The sequence below is a fragment of the Leptinotarsa decemlineata genome, unplaced genomic scaffold (assembly GCF_025532065.1).
Source record: "Leptinotarsa decemlineata unplaced genomic scaffold, Ldec_3_MD MMD2_P_RNA_scaffold_2, whole genome shotgun sequence".
Classification (NCBI taxonomy): Eukaryota; Metazoa; Arthropoda; class Insecta; order Coleoptera; family Chrysomelidae; genus Leptinotarsa; species Leptinotarsa decemlineata.
In genome coordinates, this window is record NW_027412529.1 from 10,263,697 (window position 1) to 10,284,758 (window position 21,062).

The following is a 21,062-nucleotide window of genomic DNA, read 5'->3' on the forward strand; positions in this document are numbered from 1 at the left end:
GCACTCGGACGATTGGACTTTGGTTTAGATGTCATAACCATAGATAGATAGATTTATTTACTACATGACATATTTATATAATACATTCGCAGTAGGTCGAGTTTGTCAAGAAGGATACTCTGTGAAACACAGTCTAAGGTCTTGCACAGGTAACACATGGTTACTGCCGTATGCAGTTCAAGACCCTCGACTATGTCATGAATTAATTTGGCAGTAGCTTGAACTGCGGAACGATTCTTCCTACACCCAAATTTATTATTATGAAGAAGATTGAATTTCTCAAAATATTTGGATAGTGATTGTTTCCACAATTTTACCAACTGTGGGGATAATGAAGTTAGTGTTATGGTTTTCAGGAAGATTTACACTGCCTTCCTTGAAAATCGGGGTCAGCTTACTCGCTTTCAAATTACTTGATAATATACCTTGAGTTAAGCACAGGTTTACCAGACATGCAAGTGGTTCATTTGGAGGGAGTTCATTTATTATATTTTCTTCTATTTTTGAGTAATAAACACTGAATTATTCCGTCGTTACAGTGGGTGTTATATTTTGACTACTGTTGCGTTCGTAATATGCCTTCATATGCGTTCATCATATGGCTTCCTTTTTGCACATTCTAGTGTAGGATGGGCTTGTTTCATGCTTTGGAAAATGATACTAGTTTGCTTATAGACTGATCGAGTTAGGGGTATATTACACTTATCAAGCCTAATCGGTCCCAAAATCTCTTTATATTTGCAGAAAAAAGAATAATTCGAAAAGCAAGAATTCAAATTGGCCGCGTGTCTGTTGACCAATAAAATTGATCGTGTCTAGAGCAGAGTTGCCAAGTGTATTGGTTTTTAATATCCAATCACAGATCTGATGATCCAATTTGACGCCATTTTTGTTGTTATTGTTGTCAACTCGGTGTGAATACAACTGTTACAATTATATAATTAAAGAACGTTTTTTTGTAAAAGGTAGGTCTCGGCGGGTGCCTATTTTGCTGCATATTCCGTGTCATTAGTTTACATTCCGAAAAATATTTTTTCAGGTTATTTTTAGATTGATATGTTCTGTTCATATTTTTGCTTCTTTTTTCAATCACCATACTGCTCCTTGGCCGGGATAAAATAAAAATTAAATCAAAACTTTCCATCCTTCGATAAAAGACAAAGTCCGAAATGAATTCATATAAATAAAAGGGACCTACTAAATATACCACCTACCGTTTCAATTTTTCATTCTTCATTTCGGTACCAAATGCAAATTTTTAAAGTAAAATTCATCGATCATTTCAAAATCGACTCCCCTGGTAAGTTGTCGGGAGTCAGCTTTAACAAAACTAGGCTCAACATTCATTTTGAAATTATTTTAACAAAAACACGAAGTTTGTGGAAACCATTGACATTAGAAAGAGCACATTGTTGCATACACTACAGAGGGCGCTGGCTGACTGGATGACAATATGGCTAATATACCAGTAACGTTGAATTTCTTATTTTTTGGTGGGTGGCATAAATGCATAATTGATGTATTTTATTAGGGTTCATGAGCATTAGAAAACCGTTTGAAAATATAGCTCGTTTAATTCTATTCAGAATTATACTTCAGTTATCAAGGCAAATATTATTGTCCATTTTAATGTTTAATTCGTGGATTCGAGTGATCTTATTATTGTATATTTATTTGTTTGTTGGCTTTACTCTTGAAAAAAAAAATGAATGAATAATTACAGGAAATTTTAATTGATCGTTCATTTTTTCAGGAAAATGGAGTACAATTATCACAATTTATTGGTTTATTCGGCATTGAAAATGTATGTCATATCGGATCCATTCTGTTTGTTTTTGCAACATTGAGTTTCAACTTTTTCTTAGCTGACAGCTCGCGTAGGAACAATTCCTTTTTTCATCGAGTTTAGTTTGGGTATGTTTTAAAAGTGTTTTAGAAATATATTTGAATATTAATATGGTGAATTCTTGTGCTGATTTTAATTGTGCTGAAAGGCACAAGAAAACAGAAAGCGCATTGGTTTATAAGTGAATTATTTCATATAATGAGTTTAGGTTCCCAAAGGATAAAATTATGAGAAAAAAAATGGGTAAAAGTATTGAAAAGAAAGAACTACAATCCTTCTACTCTTCCAAGACTTTATAGAAATCATTTAAAAAGTGACTATAAATGAAAGAGGAACGAAAATGTTGAATTTGATGACAGAGTTTTTATTTCAACTTCAAGTATTCTCCACAGAAAGTATTATCTGGAATTAATCCTGTTACTAAAAGTATGAAACAAAATTAATTAAATTTTATCATTTGATTAATGGTATTATTACCTCAGAAGCTTTTGTTGGATCAGTTCGAGTATAATCAATTCTGTCTATACTTGACCTCATTCAACCTTCCTCTCAAGTTTTGGAAGATTCAACAGATTACCCAAGCGAGCCTATAACGTCTGAATTTAGTAGCTAATATTAGAAAGAGGTATATATGTAGGCATCGTTTTTTTTTATAATAAATTGCAGTTGTACAGATTGAGGATTGTAGAATAAATTGAATATTTGAAATGATTCTTTAATCCAGTTTGCTACATTTTTTGATTCTCATAACTGTATATTATTTATTAATGCATAAAATCATAGTTTACGTAAATATTTTGTGATCTATCGATTTTGTGTACTGATTTAAGATATAGAACATATTTACAAACATGATTTTTCGTGTACATTTTATTCCATGTGCAGAATTTTTCATTCATTGAAACGTTAACGGGTTCATATACACTTCCATAATTAAATTGGTAATTATAGGCTTCGTAGATTTTACGATTTGGCAATGTTGATTATTTCTATTGTTCCTATTGGTCAATCGATCACGAAGCGGAAATAGGGGCGTGACGTCACCACCCTACCACATTCGATTTTTAATAATTAATTACGGGAAAACTACGGTACTTAGAGAGATGAAACAAAGGGCACTGTTTTCCAATTTGAAATTTCTATCAAGTGAACTATAAACAAAAAATCATGAAACAAGCCCATTGTAGTGCTTACGGTAAGACTTGAATATTTCTTTATGCTGTGGGTTCCTAGATGAGGCACTGATGGTTTTCAACGCGGACAGTGTATCCCGCATTTATCTTAATTCATCATTGAAAAATTTGACAGGAGTGGGCATATCTTGTTTCCTTTGTTTCACCAGTTATGATCCTTCTAAGCAAATCTGGATCGCCATTGACGTAATTTAACAATTCCTGAGCGATGCTCATGCAACGATTTTTTTATCAAAATTTCGCAATTTCGGAAAGAATTTCGCTTCACGCCCAAAATTTTCGAATGAGCCAACCGATATGCCGACATCCTCAGCAACTACTCTAATAGTTATTCAACGGTTCTCTATAACAATTTTCAATTCATCGTTGATACTATGACTGTATTTTACTCTAATAAAAACAATAACACGTTGTGGAGCAGGATTAGCAAAAATATTTTATTTTTTAATTAAAAACCATTGATGTTTTTTATTCAAATCAATTACTTTCTTTTATTGTATAACTTTTGTAGCCTTCAAATATCCATTTCGTTTCGTAACAGAAATAAACTTGATCTTGATTCTGAAATCTGATCGGAAAATATAAGTTATTTGAAATAATTTTTAATTTGTTTTTCTGAGAAGACAAATCCCGTTTCGAATATTGACTTGACTCGGATAGGTTTATTATTGTCGGAAACAGTCTGAACTTATAATAAAAGCATGGTGAATTGATTTTCTAATTCATTACGCTTTTTTTCGTAGATGGTGAAAGTAGTTGGTTTGGTTGTGCCTATCTAATTCTAATTGATCTGGTGATTAGTGTTCAAGTTAACAGTTCGAGGGTTTCAAAATAAAGAAACTAATGTTAATGTCGGGAAGAAAGAAGGATGCAATATGTGAGCATTTTATAGGAAAAGCTGCAAAAGAAGTGAATACAAAGCAGATTGGAAAAAATGTAAAAAAACACGAATGTTTTGGTTGGTTTCCGGGTTTTGCCGTGATTTTCTTTGGTTATAATCTACAAATGTTCCGGCTGCAACTGCGGCAGTCATCTTCAGTGGCTTGGTCGAAGTATAGTCTATCCATTCCTAATTGGAACGGCAATAAAAATAAGAGTACAGTCGTAAACATTTCTTGCCTGTGGCCCCTAGTCGCCCAGATAGTTAGTAAACGTGCTATCGAATGTAGTTGAGGAATAAAGGCTCGGCTAGCTGGACTGGCTGAATACTAATTTTTTTGTCCGTTTCGCAATATTTCTTTATCAGTGCCGTGTGTTCGTGGGGTTAGGTGAGGTAGTGGGTGGTTTCGCAAACTGATTTTTGAAAAATTTTTCTAGAGATCAATTACCCTAACACCAAACTGATATTTTTGCACTCGACGCGCGTTTCGCTAACAAGGTTAGCATCTTCAGGAGAAGCAAATTGATACTGAATCAAAAGACAAGGGTTAGCTGTTTATATACCTGAAGTTTTTTGGTCCGATGTGGACTTTGTTTGTTAAATGATGATTATCCTAATTGATTTTTCGGTAATTAACTAGTGGAACCACTACCTGTAAATTAATTTGTCAACAATAGATTAAAAAGTGGACAATTCAATTTGTCTTCTCTGTGCTGTTTCAATTGGTATTGGAAATACTATACTCTTCTTGACGTGTCAACAGTTTCAGGAAACCAACCAAAACATTGACGCCAGCCGCGAAAGGCTACATTTCTATAAAAAACATGAAATTTGCAAGAAAATGCAACCAACTGAAGAAATACATCTCACATTTCAAAAGCGGTATATTTTCAAGGGAGATTAATTTTTTATATTTCATTAAAATTTCGAACTGTATCAGGTATACTGAATCAACAACTCCAGATGTGTTTGAAGTTATATCAATTTCGATAAGGCTGATCCTTAGACTTCGCAAAATACTCTCAAAAAAAAAACATGTAAGTCAAGTAAAGGATATATTTGTATTTTTAGTGCGCATAAACTGAAAAAAATCAACTCTTGGTGTTAGTTTCCGAAACGCCATGCATACATAAATATACTACTCGCCAGTAATAGTTTGTGATATTGTATTACTGAAATGTATATACGAGTTTGCACTTTCGATAACGCAGTTCAAAGAAGTCGACTTGTAACTTCAAAGTGCACTAGTCTAATGCTGCCAACTATCTAGATTATCAGAAACAACAAACAATAAATTATTGCTTTGGTGGTTCCGCGTGTTCCTCATTATGTACATTATTGTTGTGATAAGCGCATCTTGAAACGATATTTATTTTCGTCGACTGCTGTATAGCGATTTATAGTCGGCCATGGGTTGGTATTTCAGTCCTTAAGCAGCGGAGTAACAAATAATTTTCACCTTTTCAATACTTTCTATGAAAGTCACTTTTTATATGTAACACATACCTGCACAGGCATGCCCGACATATTTTCAATTTTTGCTGGAAAAGGAGATGACGTTATGATTCGATCCGATCTAAGTTCTTCAATTGGGTACTTTATTACCTGTGGAATATGAATTAATGATAAAAGCCCTTGCGTGAGAGAGGCTAGATGGACTACATATAGACTTGTGCACTTCGCCAATCATACAAATCAATCTAATGCAGAGTACAAAACACTGCTGGTTAACACTGGAAGTCACAGCATTCTGGAAATGGCCTCAGGCATTATGGATCAAATTGGATCGTGTGTTGTCAGAATCCAACCTCATACACAAGTCAATAAAAATATTCTCGGACAGTCAAGCGGCGTTGGAAGCTCTTGGCTCCTCCCAAGCAACGCTAGATTAGTAGCGAATGGGCTCATTTAACAATTTTTTTTTATTTCGTAATTTGAAAGTTTATGTTTCAAATAGTAGGGGAGACCGGGGCAAGATGAAATTCGGGGCAGCACGGGAAGTAAGCTTGTGTGCGTGAATAGTAATCGTGTTCGGAGCGGCAACAGCGCCATTTGCACGAACTTCACTCTCCGCTAGTGTGTCCAAGCAGAGCAAACAGGTTAGAACTCGTTTTTGCGTTGCAGAGAGAAAAAAGTGATATTGCAAGTGTTTTTACGCGATATTTGATTCGAAAACTGATGTACAGACATGTAAGTACCTGTGTTAATGTATTATTTCAATCCCGAGCTTATTATAGTAGTCCAAAACATTAAATTCAAACCAGATTTTTTCGCCGGTAAAGTTTGAGGTTAGAATTGCGTCATCTTTTTTACCCACGTGTGGATCAGGGCAAGATGATCGGGGCTTAATGGGATACTATAATCAAGACTGATAATCAAATGACTGAAAAAGGTAAAAAACAAATAAATAAACCTGGAAAAAAGACTGCAAAGAAGATTAAAAAGACAACTGACAAGGAAAACCTGCAGAAAAAGCGTCAAACCAAAAGGTGCAAAAAAGAAACTGAATCGGAAGATAGTTCATCAAAAGAAGAGGATGATGACTGTGCTTGCATCTATTGTGGGTACTTATACTCAGATTCAACCGAAGGTTGGGTCATCTGCAGCATGTGCCACGGTTGGGCGCATAATTCATGTGCCGGAGTAGATGAGGAAGATGAAGAGGCACACATTTGTGAACGCTGTCTACCCGATTAAAAAGCGTACTCGTTTTGCCCCACAGCGTTTCCCATCTTACCCCAGTTATGGGGCAAAACGGGAAATTTGCCGAGTTTATTTTTTCATTATTTGCCAAAAAAAGTTCTGTGATTTTGCATGCTACAACGTTTAATTATAAGAGAGAAATGTATAATGGTTACCTCTTTTGTTAAAGAATGTTATTAAAGAGTTTAATTTTCCTTGTATAACGAGTTTTGTCTTAGCTATCTCATCTTGCCCCAGTCTCTCCTACATCTGCAAAAAATCTGAATTTTCACTCTGTATCTTCCCCTTCAAAATAATTGTTGAATGTGGCGTTCACCGAAACGGAGCGTGGTCAAGACATTTAAAAACTTATATTATAGATACATATTTATAAATATATTTATTTTTCTACACCCGTACTCTAACAATACACTTATATGACCATAATCCGTTTCATAATGATATCCATTATGATACAGATTTTTCATAACGATACAGATTATCAACCAATAGAAACCCATAATTTTTCAATCAAGAATCCTGTTCCTTTGTTTGTCCTAGATTCTAACCTAAGTAACTAATTGCTTTATTTGTCAAAATCAGTTTTCATATTACCTACCTATATTATCAAAATGCCTGAAAACAGCGATATAGAAGGAATACCATCGACTCCAATATTTTTAAAAGATCAGATTAATTACAGTTGTTATATTCAATATAAATATAATTAGAATCTTTATAGTTTTCATATATCCATGATAATACCATTAAGTTTGTGTTTTTTAAAAAAAATATGAGTTAATTACTGTAAATGTGTTCAATACAAATATAATATTTATGGTTTTTCATTATTTATCGGGTTTAGAAAAAATAGCGTATGCAACTCTCATGTAATGGTTATTAATACACTCGCATATACCATACAAAACTCGCCTTCGGCTCGTTTCGTATCCCGGTTAATGCTCGTGTCTTAATAACCATCATTACATGATCGTTGCATAATATACTATTATAGTTCATTTATTTTTCTTAGAGCTTTAAAGCGTCTGATAAAAGTTTTGGCTCATGGAAAGCACCTGATTTTTTTTTATATGACTTCAGAGTAATATTCGACAAAACATATATAAAAATCAGTCATAAAAATCTAAATTAAGTAACTCTGGTTACCTTTCTCATCTGGTACCTGCGCAGGTGCCACCGGGCAAGCTTCACAAACATTCAGGTAATAAAAAGTACACAAGAGACTACTGTGAACCGAAAGTTATATGCTTTAGAAAATAAGTTGTGTCTTACGGCTCTGGGATCTTACTCTAACAAGGGAGTGCTGGCGGATTAGCGAAATACGTGTGCTAAAGCCGTAGAAAGCAAGTAGTGTGTTGCTTGCCAAGGGGACGCATTTTTGTTGCGATCATTTTAATGTAAGTATGAATGATAATGATTAATAAAAAAATTATAGTTTACTCTGAGCACTACTTTGAATTTTAGGTTGAAACAGGCTTAGAAAATTACATGTACCTATATCAAAACTATGAAAGTGGGAAAAATTATATTGAAACCAGGCGTAATTTCACATATATTTGATTGCCAGATCGATAGACCGACGGCCCATACATCTAAAGCTCCACCGTTTGTTCAAAAAAAAGAAAAACAAATTTTGTTGAATACTTGTAACGTAGATATCGCTGAAAATCAAATCATGTCTGATGAAGCAGGTATATACACAGGAAAACACCTTTGATATTGGAATTCAAGTTAATGAACAGGTTTTTCGAAGACCAAAAGCTAAACAAACCGTAAATATTATATACCACCAAAAAAGAAATCGTTCTAAAGAAATAGAAAATACAGTAAGTATTGGAAAAAATTACTATACTAAGGACAGTGAGAGTTTGAGTACATCAGACATGACTTCTGTTGATACTGTAACGTTTTTTTGTTCAAAGTATTACGCGAACTATTTCATGAAATCACCTGTAAACATGTCATATTCGATCACGATCAATTCATTTCGTACTGTCCTAGTGATGCTCTTTACTGATAGGTGCCACCAGCCAACAATGAATTCCAACCTAATATTTATCATTTATAATGTTGTCTATACCTAGAACATTCCAAGTTCTACCTGTCTCTATTAGATGGCACACGACTTCACTCTTCCGAATCCCAAACTCCATTTCTTCCCTGTAAAAATATTTTTGAATATTGTGGATAGTTACCAAGGTGATATGATATAAGCGGCTTTGCCTCTCTCTGCCTCAGCAAATTGCGTTTTTGCAGTATTTCTTAATTGGATTTGTTATGCTGTATGGCTATTACTTTTTCATCACTTTGTAGATCATTTAATAGTAGGTTTTATACCTATTTGGAATAGAAACCTTCCTTTACTGGGGTAAGTTTTTTTAGTACATAGTTTTTTTTATAATTTCATTTGCTTAAAAAAAAGGAGAATTGGCCTATTTTTCAATCACGTGAAAATTTATTCCTAATTCTCTCGTAGGATTTCTTCTGGAGAGTACCAACTCAGCCAGCTGAGAAAAGCTTCCGATTTCAGAATTTGTTATATAATAAGTTTGGTCGACTCCAGTATCCGAATCACCTTCGTCAGCCGAATCCGAAGTATTGGTACTAATTGGCAGAATCATATTTCTACATTTCCTGAGAACTCCTCTACTCCATGTAACAGTGGAACATTTTTTTATAAGAGCACTGCTACAAGTTGTCGTCATCTCTTTAGGACATTTACCAAGAACTCCAAGCACCATCATACATCGAGGGAAATTGAGGTCAGATTTTCGATATTTCCTGATTCATTTTTTTTTATTTGATTACCGATTATTAGATGATATTATTATTTTCTCCTCCGTAACTGATAATGAAAAATGATTGGAACTGATATATTTATCACGTGCAATTCATTTAAAATAATTACTTTGAAGAATCAATCTTAATTTTTTTACAGCGAGTCATTAGAAGAGTCACACTTGTTACGCTGAACATAGTACTATGAACAAGCGAGTTATACAGTTTGTCCAAGATAAGGATCCTAAGCATGGGAATCTCAGTACCTGTTGGAGATACAGCTTAGGTTAAATTAGGAAAAAGTTGTGTTCTTTAAAGTTTATTTACATGCCGTTTAGAAACTTGAAGAATTTTCATGGCCTGCTGAGATATTTGGGAAAAACGAGAATTTGACAATATCAATTTTATTTTTTTCTGACTTTATTTGAAAAGATATCAAAAAACGAATAACACTTTTTCATTGGCACTTTTAAGGTACCACACGATGGTATTTTTAGATTTTATATCCGACGTTTAGTTTTCAAGAAACCATCATCAACTTTATTTTTTTATATGACCCGAAACAAAAGTACACCCTGTATCTGATTCCATTTTTTATTACGAATTCAACGATGTATCACATGCCATTGTTTTCTTTTTAGTTTAAATGAAAATTACATTTTTTCTATTTTAAAAAAAATCTTTAAGTAGGCGTTGCAAACAAATGCTTTGACGTAAATACCTGTCACCGAGCCTGTCAAATATTATTTAAATACACGATAAAATAGTAATTGTCGTTGTTATTAGCCTGTTTGTCGAGTTGTTGTTTTTAGAGTTATTGTTACTGTTGTCGTTATTATTGTTTATTGTTGAATAGATAATATTGTGTTATTATCGTCGAATATGCCGGGTGAGCATTATAGCCATGAAGAAAAGTTTGACATGCTAACGTGCTACATTTTGTGCCACAAAAATACTGTAAATACAGCAGCAATGTATCTTAACATATCCAGAAAGAAAGCAGCCATGTAAGTCTATTTTCTTAGAGCTGGCTCGAAGTTTAAAAGAATATGGTTCATTTAAAAAGCCTGTTTTATCTCGAATAAAGGAATCTTCAGAAGAAGCCCAAAATAATGTTTTACAAGCAGTTGTTGAGAACCCTGAAATATCAACTAGGCAAATCGAAAATAATGTAGGAGTAGCCAAATCCACAGCTCAATTTATTTTGCGTAAAAATAGGTATCACCCCTATAAATTTAGGATTTGCCAAGGACTTAAACCAGGGGATTTCGAACGGTCACTAATAATGGTATCTTCAACCGCTGCAATACGCATTACTGGGCTCAGCAAAATCCGCGTGTTAAGAAAATATCAAGAACGTTTTGGGTTTAATATGTGGTGTGCAATTTTAGGAACTGAAATACTAGGTCCGTTTTTGTTTACTATAATTCTTTGACCGCCGAACGATACCATCATTTATTGCAAAACTATGTAGAAGACTGTTTAGATAATTTACCTCTGGCACAGGTCAATAACTGTTGGTTTCAACAAGACGGTGCTCCTGCACATAATTCTAGACAAGTTCGAGAGTATCTTTCGCAGCGATTTCCTGGAAGGTGGATTGGAACCTTTGGTGAAGTGTCTTGGCCAGCGCGATCCCCTGACTTAACTCCTCTGGACTTCTTCATATGGGGTTTTGTTAAAAACCGGGTTTACCAACATTCTTTTGAAACTGAACAGCAGTTACGAGAATGTGTAACTGTCGCATTAAACAGTATTACACCAGAGATGTTACGTGATGTTTTAAGTTCTACAGTTAGAAGATCATACTTATGTTTGGAAAATAACGGAAACCTGTTTGAACACCTCCTTTGAATTAAATAAAAAATGCGTTAATTTATTTGTTGTTTTCATTACTTTAAAAAAATCATTATTAACCTACTTAAAAATACATTTTAAAAATAGAAAAAATGCAATTTTCCCTTAAACTAAAAAGAAAACAATGGCATGTGTTACATCGTTGAATTCGTAATAAAAAATGGAATCAGATACAGGGTGTACTTTTTTTTCGGGCTATTTAAAAAAATAAAGTTGATGATGGTTTTTTGAAAACGAAACGTCGGATATAAAAACTAAAAATACCATCGTGTAGTACCTTGAAAGTACCAATGAAAAAGTGTTATTCGTTTTTTGATATCTTTTCAAATAAAGTCAGAAAAAAATTAAATTGATATTGTCAAATTCTCGTTTTTCCCAAATATCTCAGCAGGCCATGAAAATTCTTCAAGTTTCTAAACGGCATGTAAATAAGCTTTAAAGAACACAACTTTTTGCTAATTTAACCTAAGCTGTATCTCCAACAGGTACTGAGATTCCCATGCTTAGGATCCTTATCTTGGACACACTGTATAATATAAATGTTGATCATATCTGACTTAGATTCTCCTAAACATTCGATTATTTGAATGTTCGAATTATTAAATGATATTTTAATGTTGTTTTCGTTTTTCAACAGAGATAGTGGAATATTTTATGTAGTCACTGGATAGTTTTTTTGTCACGTCATATAATATGAATTTTGTTTTCCGTGGTTGGGAATATTCCGAAATACTGTTTTCAATCTGGTGGCACCCGATTCAACATCAATTTTTTTTAGTTTCCTCCTACTCACGACCCAAAGAATCTTCCTGACTAAGAGCTCCGTGCAAGTGTACCTTTTGATAAAAAAAAAGGTTACAATACATCATCAGATTCTACTTTGTCTGGAATATTAGTTGAAAACTGGAACTCGAAAAACAATATTGAGCGAAGATCTATTTACGTCATAGAAAAAAATCCGAAATTATGTATTGGAATCCCAAGGTACTTTTTATTAATTTATAGAACTTTCGTCTCAAAAATGCCAGTTACCTAGAATTGATATATAAATTACTTTGAAGAAAATTAAATTGAATTGACATAGCAGTTGTTGGAGTACAGTAGGAATGAATTACATGTCTAACAGGCCTTCTTACAGATCACTGTCGTCTGAATCGTCATATGCCGAGATTCGAATTGTCGGAAGACAGTGTGTGTCGCCTCTGCTTGAAAAATGATGAAACAGCAGATCGCCGCGGACCGAATAAGGTTTTCAGAGTTTGGCCGAGCCGCACACTCATCATCTGACCTGAAAGATCAATCACCACATAAACTGATCGGCTTCGTTAAGAAGCTGGGTTTATTTGGTCGGAGTCAATAGGTGTGGGCCACAAAAAACCCGTGCGGGTTGCGGTGGAGGTTCGAATGGACCCGCTTTCTTTTGACCTAACCTAACTAAGCCTTCCGTGTTAATCAGTGTTGTTATTAGTAAATTATACTCAGATCGTTCAGGCCTTCACCTACACAGTAGGCAAAGAAAGACAGATTTCCCATTATTAAATATCAAATTCTTTCAGACTATCATACCAACAGCATATTCAAATGGCCCAAATCCTCGTATAAGGAATAAATTTCACCTATAGCAAGTGGGCATACTTGAAGACTGGCTATAAATGAAATCTTCTAAAGGAAGAATTCGTTCAGGCCAGTCTTCTCTTACGAATGAACTTTCTTCCGCTATTCCTTAGTAGAATCCCACTTGATATATAGAATTCCATTCTGTGGGTTGTGTGATGAATCTCATAAACTCTGTTTTTGTACTACAAAAACGTGCAGTAAAATACATGTGCAAAGCGAGAATTCCTGTGAACCTCTTTTTGTTAAACACAAACTGTTAACAGTATTCGCAATTTTTGTTATGGAAACGGGATGTCTAATTAAAAAACATAATCACAAATTTGACACTACTTACACACGTCTCGCCACCCGTCTACATTAAACTACCGATCCCATCAATGACTATTCTGCCCACTCATCAAGCTGTTTTTATATTTTTTTTCTGTTTCAGAAAAAAAAATATAACGTTGGTCAATATTTGTTTATAACAAATTGTTAAACTAATAAACAGCAAAATTATTTCTTAACTAATTATTTAAACAATCGAAATATAAAAAAAATCTATTTTAAACAATTAAAATTTAAAATTAAGATTTTTTTTTATATCATAATCATCTCTAGACAACAAAATATCAAAAAAAAATGTTCAAAAATATTGAATTTCTCTATTCGTTTAAACAATTTAATGAACAAATTACGTAAAAAATTCATATCCTATGTTAGTAACTGCCATTGTTTAATGTGAAAACAGACATAGCTAAATATCAATTGAAAAAAAAAATTTTATCAACAATTTTCAGATATTTCATTTTGCAATTGTTATAAAAAATCATAATTAACAAATTAATAAATTTTTATGAACTTTTATCGCAGGATCGTATGAAGTATATATATCAAAAGGGCTCCACGAGGTTTAAAATTTATAGGCCAATTATTTATACCTTTTATCCCATTATTTATGCCAACGGAGATTGGGAAAAAATTTGTTAGTTAACAATTGAATAACTTTTTGAAAAATGGTGATAACACTTTTTTTTTCTACGGGATTCGATTCATTCGAGAGTTAAGAAGAAGAAATGACTGATTTTTGGTACAGTTGTTCCCTGGAAACTTTGAGCGATAGTTAAGGAAATTATTTTGTAATCTTACAAACTTCCTCTCGTTCATTGGTGTTAATTCAGGATACATTTGGTTGAATTTTTTACACGTTCTGACAATTATTTGATCACTTTGTTCATGTGTATAATAAATAATTTCATAAGAACTTCGTTTGAATAATCGATATTTGCATTCATTTTGGAAGATGATTCGAAACACCGTCGATAACACTTTGTAAATTACTTATGAAAGTAATCGAACTGCTCTAAGCTTGATAATTCCACTGCTGCCTGAATCCAAATTCTAAAAAAAATAATGTTTCTAGAAGAAGCGACTTTATTGAGAAAACTTGACGATTTAGGTATAGGGACATGATATATCATCTTGAAGCATTTTTCACCATCTTTCAATTTACCGAGTAATATACAGGGGGTTTCATTTGAAAAAATGAACTTTTGACTACTTTTATGCACAATGGAAATAATAGTAATTATAGCACGCCCTGTATGATATGGAGTCGATTTCTTGGTGTTATTTGAATATTTCGAGTTTGTCCAAACTATCATCAAAATATCAACTTTTCATGAATTGAGAGTACTGATGTACTTAATTTCAATTAAGGCTATGTTTTGGACCATATTTAGCACAATTTATTTTTTATCTTGAAAACAGATAGAGATAGGTATAGGACATTATTAACAAAAAAGAATTGAAATACCAGAGCGATTCCAAAAATGTATTAATATACGGGGTGTTCCATTTAAAAAAATAAAGTTGCTAGGAGTTTTTGATGGAAGTGGCAACGCCGCAATTCTGAAAATATTTTAGATCGATAGAACAGGTAAGGAAATGTGAGAGGTGAAATTTTCAGAAAAATCATGCTTTGCTTTTTCCAGAAACATCTAACCTACCATCGACCGTAAGTCACGCTGTATTTATTTTATCTAAACTTTGAGATCAATCAGTCGTATAATGTTTAGAAAATTGACCATTGATATTTTCCAATTCCGGAGAGGGAGCCTGAAAATCAGCTACCAAGCCCAAGGCAGCAGGCGCGCAAAGAAGGGTTACAAATAGGCAGCTAGCGCGCGTGTTAATAAAAAAATACTTTTTTCAAATGAAGAAACACGTGTGAAGTGAGTTCGAATTATATCAAGGAGGTTATGTACAGCGCAATCTGCCCGCGAATAGATCAAGCAATAATGTCAATATATCAAGGAGGTTGCGTTTAGCGCCATCTGCCTGCGAATAAATCAAGCAATAATGTCGATAATTCCGTCAAATACAGATCCCGAGCTTGAGAGTTACAAACAAACAAACATACATACATACAGGTAAAGCTAATAAAAACGTGTTAAAAACGACTACCGAATCTCATATCGACTATACCCTCTGATCACCTTAATATTTCCGATGCACAATTGTTTTTCCACTTATTCATCTGATCCATTTTAACCACCTGGTTTCTTTTCGTTTTCAATTGAAACGACATAATGGAAACGGGCAAGTCTATTCTTGTCGTCAGCTAGTCGAGAATGCAAATAAAACCCCATTAGATTCTCCCTTCTCGACCTGTTGGACCCTCTTTTGTTTCCGATATTGATTATGGAAATTATGAATGAATCATAGTATTCAACTCGATATAGAAGTTTCGTTTGTGTCACAAGGTGACTTGCTATTATAATAGAGAAAATTATGCAAGGTGGTTTCGAATTTAATATGGCCTCATACTGCTTTTTGGCATTTCGACTTGAAACTCAAGTCACGGGAGTTGTATATCAATAAGCATAATACAATACATAAATACAGCACAATCACGATTAAAATGAAACTAGAAACAAAATTAATTGAAGAGTCCAAAATTTTCTGATTTATTATTTATCAAACTTCCATTACTCACGCTCAAATGCTTGATCTAACTGAACAACTTGTAGATGACATAAGTACATCGAATAATTTTTATGTAGATTCTGCCAATAATAGTCTATCATTCAACAAGCCAGAAATCAATGGCCATTTTTCGTGAGTGGAATACTATACTTTTTCTATTACCGACAATAAGAATATTTCAAAATGAGATTTATTTGTTAAGGATATTCCGAATCAGAGCAACATCATTGACTTTCAAAACAAGAAGCAACCAAAAGAAGCGTTTACAAATATTTGGTATTTTTGTTATTTTATTCAATTTCGAATAGTTTGAATATTGAATGGAAAAAAGTTACAAAGGCAGTCGTAGATGTGACTTGACCCCACGACTACTGCACCTAAGGTCCAATGTTCAACTAATCATTCCACCAAGCTGGCTTAGAATTGACAAAGTTATCTGACTATAACTCAATTTATTTTCAAGTGGAAAGTAATTTCTAGTCACATTGACAATTTGGTGTAGTACACTTGTTTTCACTTCCCGGGTCCATATTTTTCTTTTTGAATTGATAACTTCTTATGGGGGGTAAACCACTTCGTTACCTAAAACGCCAATCTGTCCGGATTTCCTCTCTCACGCATACGTCAGCGGAAGGCAGCCTCCTCCCTTCTCGTCGGACAGGCACTCAGTGTTTAGTATGCGTTGAACATATACTGTTGACAGTATTATAAAAATCTAACCAGCACGCAATATTATTGTATTGATTGATATTGAAATGATTATAGTAATTTTGTGTATGCACATTATTAGTATCATTATTTGATCCTTCAAAAGTAACAATTGGCTTATAGTAGCTATAATATATGTAAAAACACAAAATAATCAATAAAAGATTTTATTAATGAATAACCTTTTCTTACATTATCATATTAATATACATGAAATTTAAGTAATTACCTAAGTTTTTCTCAAGTTGAACAATTTCAATATTAAATAGTTTAAGTTATCACTTCTGTCGGGAGTCCCGAGACGCACCTTTTTTTCTGTTTAAATATGTTTAAAATATGTTTTTTTCGTTAACCAGCTATCGCACCTCTACGAACGACAACCCTCAGAAGTCGAAACGTGCGAGCTAAGGACTAACGGGTCTTACCTTTTAACGTGTGATTCCCAGCACGGGTTGGACGATAGCGAGTGAAAAATCGAGCGTTCTGCCTGCGGCTTGAACCATCGACTCACACATCGGCCGATTGACTGAGCTATATATTTCAAAACGAAGTTAATCAGTGATTAACTTTAACTGGGCGCAAGTAATGGAAGATTAATCTAAAAAAAACCATTATTATTTGGATATTTTTGACAATACTGACACCACCATGGTGTTTACAGAGATTTTCGTAAAAACATTTTCAGCTGAATTGTTGAATGACGTCAACGACGATTCAGATCAGTTTAAAAGGGTCATAACTGGTGACGAATCATGGGTATATTATTTGGTTACGACATCGAAACCAAAATCCAATGGTTCCAAGCCAGGAGAGCCAAATCCAGGAAAAACATGACTAGCTCAATCAAATGTCAAAGGTTTTGCTCACTGTTTTCTTCGACTACCATAGTGTACTTCATCGGGAATTTTTGCCACATGTTCGTATGTCAATGAATATTATCTTATTCGCCGCTTGCGAGAAGCAAAACGAAGAAAACTTACGGTAATGTGGAAAAACAATTAATGGCTTTTGGATCACGATAATGCACCTGCTCACTCGTCATTGCTTATTCGGAATTTTTTGCCCGAAAACAACACCCTAATCATGCCTCGGCCACCATATTCACCACATTTAACCCCCTGCGACTTTTTTCTATTTCCAAGATTTGAAGAGACCCATGAAAGGTTGGCGTTTTGCGACGATTAAAGAGATAAAAAAACCGAATCGCTGAGAGAGCTGAAGGACATACCGAAAAGCGTAGGGGACAAAACAGAAATTGATTTATTTTTTGAACATACAGTTTAATCTTCCTCTTGAAGATGATCACTTTGTGATTGAAACACGTGTCGAGGTGTTAAAAATGAAGGTTTGGTGTTAAGACTAAACTCATAACTCGTATGTATATTAATTCTGCGTGTTAAAAAACGGCCAAATTAGATTATCTCCAATAATTCCAGCCCAGACCTTCACTGAGAACTGCTCTTGGTGATGAGATTCCGCGATTGCATGAGGATTTTCCTCGGCCCAAAAATGATTATTATAAAAACTTTTGATTCAGTATTTAGAAAAACTTGCTTCTTCGTCTGTGAATAAAACTTAGCTGTCAAATAATGGATTTGGGGTGGAAATTCCTGATTCCCCTTCTTGATGCTTATTTACGCTGTACAAAGAACCTACCTGCATATTTCAAGATTCTAGGTTCGGTAGCTTCGGCTGTACGTTAATATAAGAGTTTCAGTCAATCAATAGGTACCCACTTATACAATACTAGCGACCGGCTCCGGCTCAGCACGGGTGCAATGCTGATACTAAATATAATTCACCCACCGGAAATTTAAGAGCATGAAAAAACAATGATGAAATTTGACGAATTTTGTTTTAAGGATGCGCCGGCCTTTTTCACCCGCGGCTGGCGCCTCAGTTCGAATATCTAAAAATCCTTTCTTATTGCACATCTACAACATTAAACAAACCTACATAAATAATTTCAGCCTCCAAAAATATAGCGGTACGGAGAAACAGTGATGAAAAGGTAATTTTCATATGTAAACGTTCCCCTTTTATCCCCACGGGGGTCTCCCCAGTTGGATTATTTGAAATTTCTTTCTTAGTGCCCATCTTAGACCAAAGAAGCACCCATATACCAAATTTCAGCTTTCTAGGACTCACCAGTATGGAGAAACAGAGATGAATGAGTGTTAAGTGAGTGACTCGCATGTATAAGTATAGATTAAATAGCATCAACAAAAAAAACTGAAAGTATTAGAATGAAATACATTGGTAATCCTACTAATCCTACTCCTACTTATAATATAAATGCATAAAGTTTGTAAGGATGGATGAATGTAATGTATGTATTTACATTATTTACTTTTTCACGCCTAAACAGCTCAACAGATTCAAATGTAAGTTGGTATATAGATAGATCATGACCTGGAATAACACATAGGGTAGGTTCCCACGGTAACGCGGGTAAAATAGTGGGAAAGAGCTAGTATTGATACATAGATAGACAGACATTTATTGATCATACACCAATTCACATTGAATAATAAAACAATAAAAACACTTTAAAAATATTCTCAAATCAAGCAACACTGAAAGTAGGTAGTACACAGTACACTGTTTACCGACAGTCTGAAATGAATTCTGAAATACTATAAAATGCCTAGATAACAGATAACATTTCAATTTTGTTTTGAATCTGAACAGGTTTTGCTGATTCTTCAAGTCATTATGTAGCATGTTAAAAAAGTTTGCCGCAGCATATTTTGGGGATTTTTTATAAGTCGAGTAGTTAACAATTTTCAATCTGAATTGGTTTCTTTGACGAGTTGGGTAGTGGTGGACATCAGCATTTCGAATAAAATGGTTTTTATGAATGTAGACAAATATTAATAATGTTTTCTTTGAAAACATCTCTGCAAGATTCTCGAAAACCCAAGTGGAATATCAATTGTATGATTCTTTTCTATGCTATGAAGACTCTGCTGCTGCCAGTAGCGGGACCATAAACTATAATATTATGACTAATAGAAGAATATACCAATGCAGAGTAAAGGCTCATGAGACCTTCATTCAAACAGCTCTTTAAATTTCTCAACGCAAAAAAGTGCTTTTTCAAGGTGGAACATAATGACCCAATGCATTTGTCCTATTTCAGGTTTTCGTCAACGATTGTACCCAAAAACTTGGAGTTACTTTGAAATGTAATTGATGAACTGTTTATATACAGGTTTTCACTGATGGCTCTTCACGTAGTCGATATGTGGAATTGAATAGCAACAGACTTCGAGTAGTTTATTATTAAATTGTTCTTCTGAACCTATAATCTTGAAGTATGCAGGTAGGTTCTTTGTATAACGTAAATAAGCATCAAAAAAGGGAATCAGGAATTTCCACCTCCAAGGTGGAAATTCCTGATTTCCCTTTCCAATATGCCAACTACACTAAGTAATGAATAGCTTCGAGAATCGAATTATGTTTTTATAAAGAAATTCGCAAAAATAACCCAACCGTCAACGACGTCTGCCCGCGTTCTCGGCGATGGCGGTTCATTGCTTTGACCTCCCCTCTACCCCCGCGTATCGTTCCCCGTCGCCTTACAGTAGACGTTACGCGTAAAGGCTCTATGCCTTGTTAATCTCATCGTGATAACTTTTGAATGATTCGCCCAAATTACTTAGTTTAAAAGACAAAGTTTATCTATATTAAAAACTTAAAACGACAATTGTATCAATTTTTATAAGAATTCGACAGATATTCTGAAATGTGAATTGTAAAAAAAGTATCCAATTTAATTGTATTTATGGCTCAGTATTATGCATATAGCGGCTACCACATAAGAGGTAGATATATGCTATCGCAGACTTTTATTTAGAACTATTTTAGATAAACAATCTTACGGTAATAATCAACATTTAACTCCTACGTATAGGCAGCGCACGCCAAGATATCTCTCAGTATAATGTCCATATCATGAGAAGTCAAAGACAAGAAATGAAAATGTTCACATTCCAAAATTTTATTACTTCAGGAGACAGTAGTAATTTTATTAAATGTTTCTTTCTTATTTACTTATTTGTAAAGGGTATTCATATAAATTTTTAGTTAGATTCTGTTACACTAATAACAAAACAAACGAATAAATCTTGTGAAAATTTCATTTAGTTTCATAAATAATTAGGAAATTTGCTGAAAAAGTAATAATTTGGATGAAATTAAACGTTATTTGTATAGAATAAATGGAAGTTGCAAATGGATAGAGGTCCATAGCGCAAGACTGAAAAAAGAAGAATCAATTTTACAAGTAAGCGAACAAAAATATAAAAACTAATTAATACACTTTATTGTATTGTAATGTAAAAATAAAATTATTTTACGCTTGAGAAAGCTATTGTATAGCGAAACACGTGTCGCGGTTTTTGTAAAACCTTTTATAGTAAAAATCATACAGTAAACTGTATTAATTAGTGTTAATATGGACTTTCATCAAGTATCGGCCAGTTCTGTTCAATTATTGAAAAAAGATGTC

General features: G+C 33.9%; 1 protein-coding gene across 2 annotated transcripts in view; it reads right to left on the minus strand.

Moving 5' to 3' along the window:
• dco (discs overgrown casein kinase 1) overlaps positions 1 to 21,062 on the minus strand; it is a 57,588-nt gene that overhangs the window by 35,190 nt on the left and 1,336 nt on the right. The gene's annotated exons all lie outside the window — the stretch shown is intronic.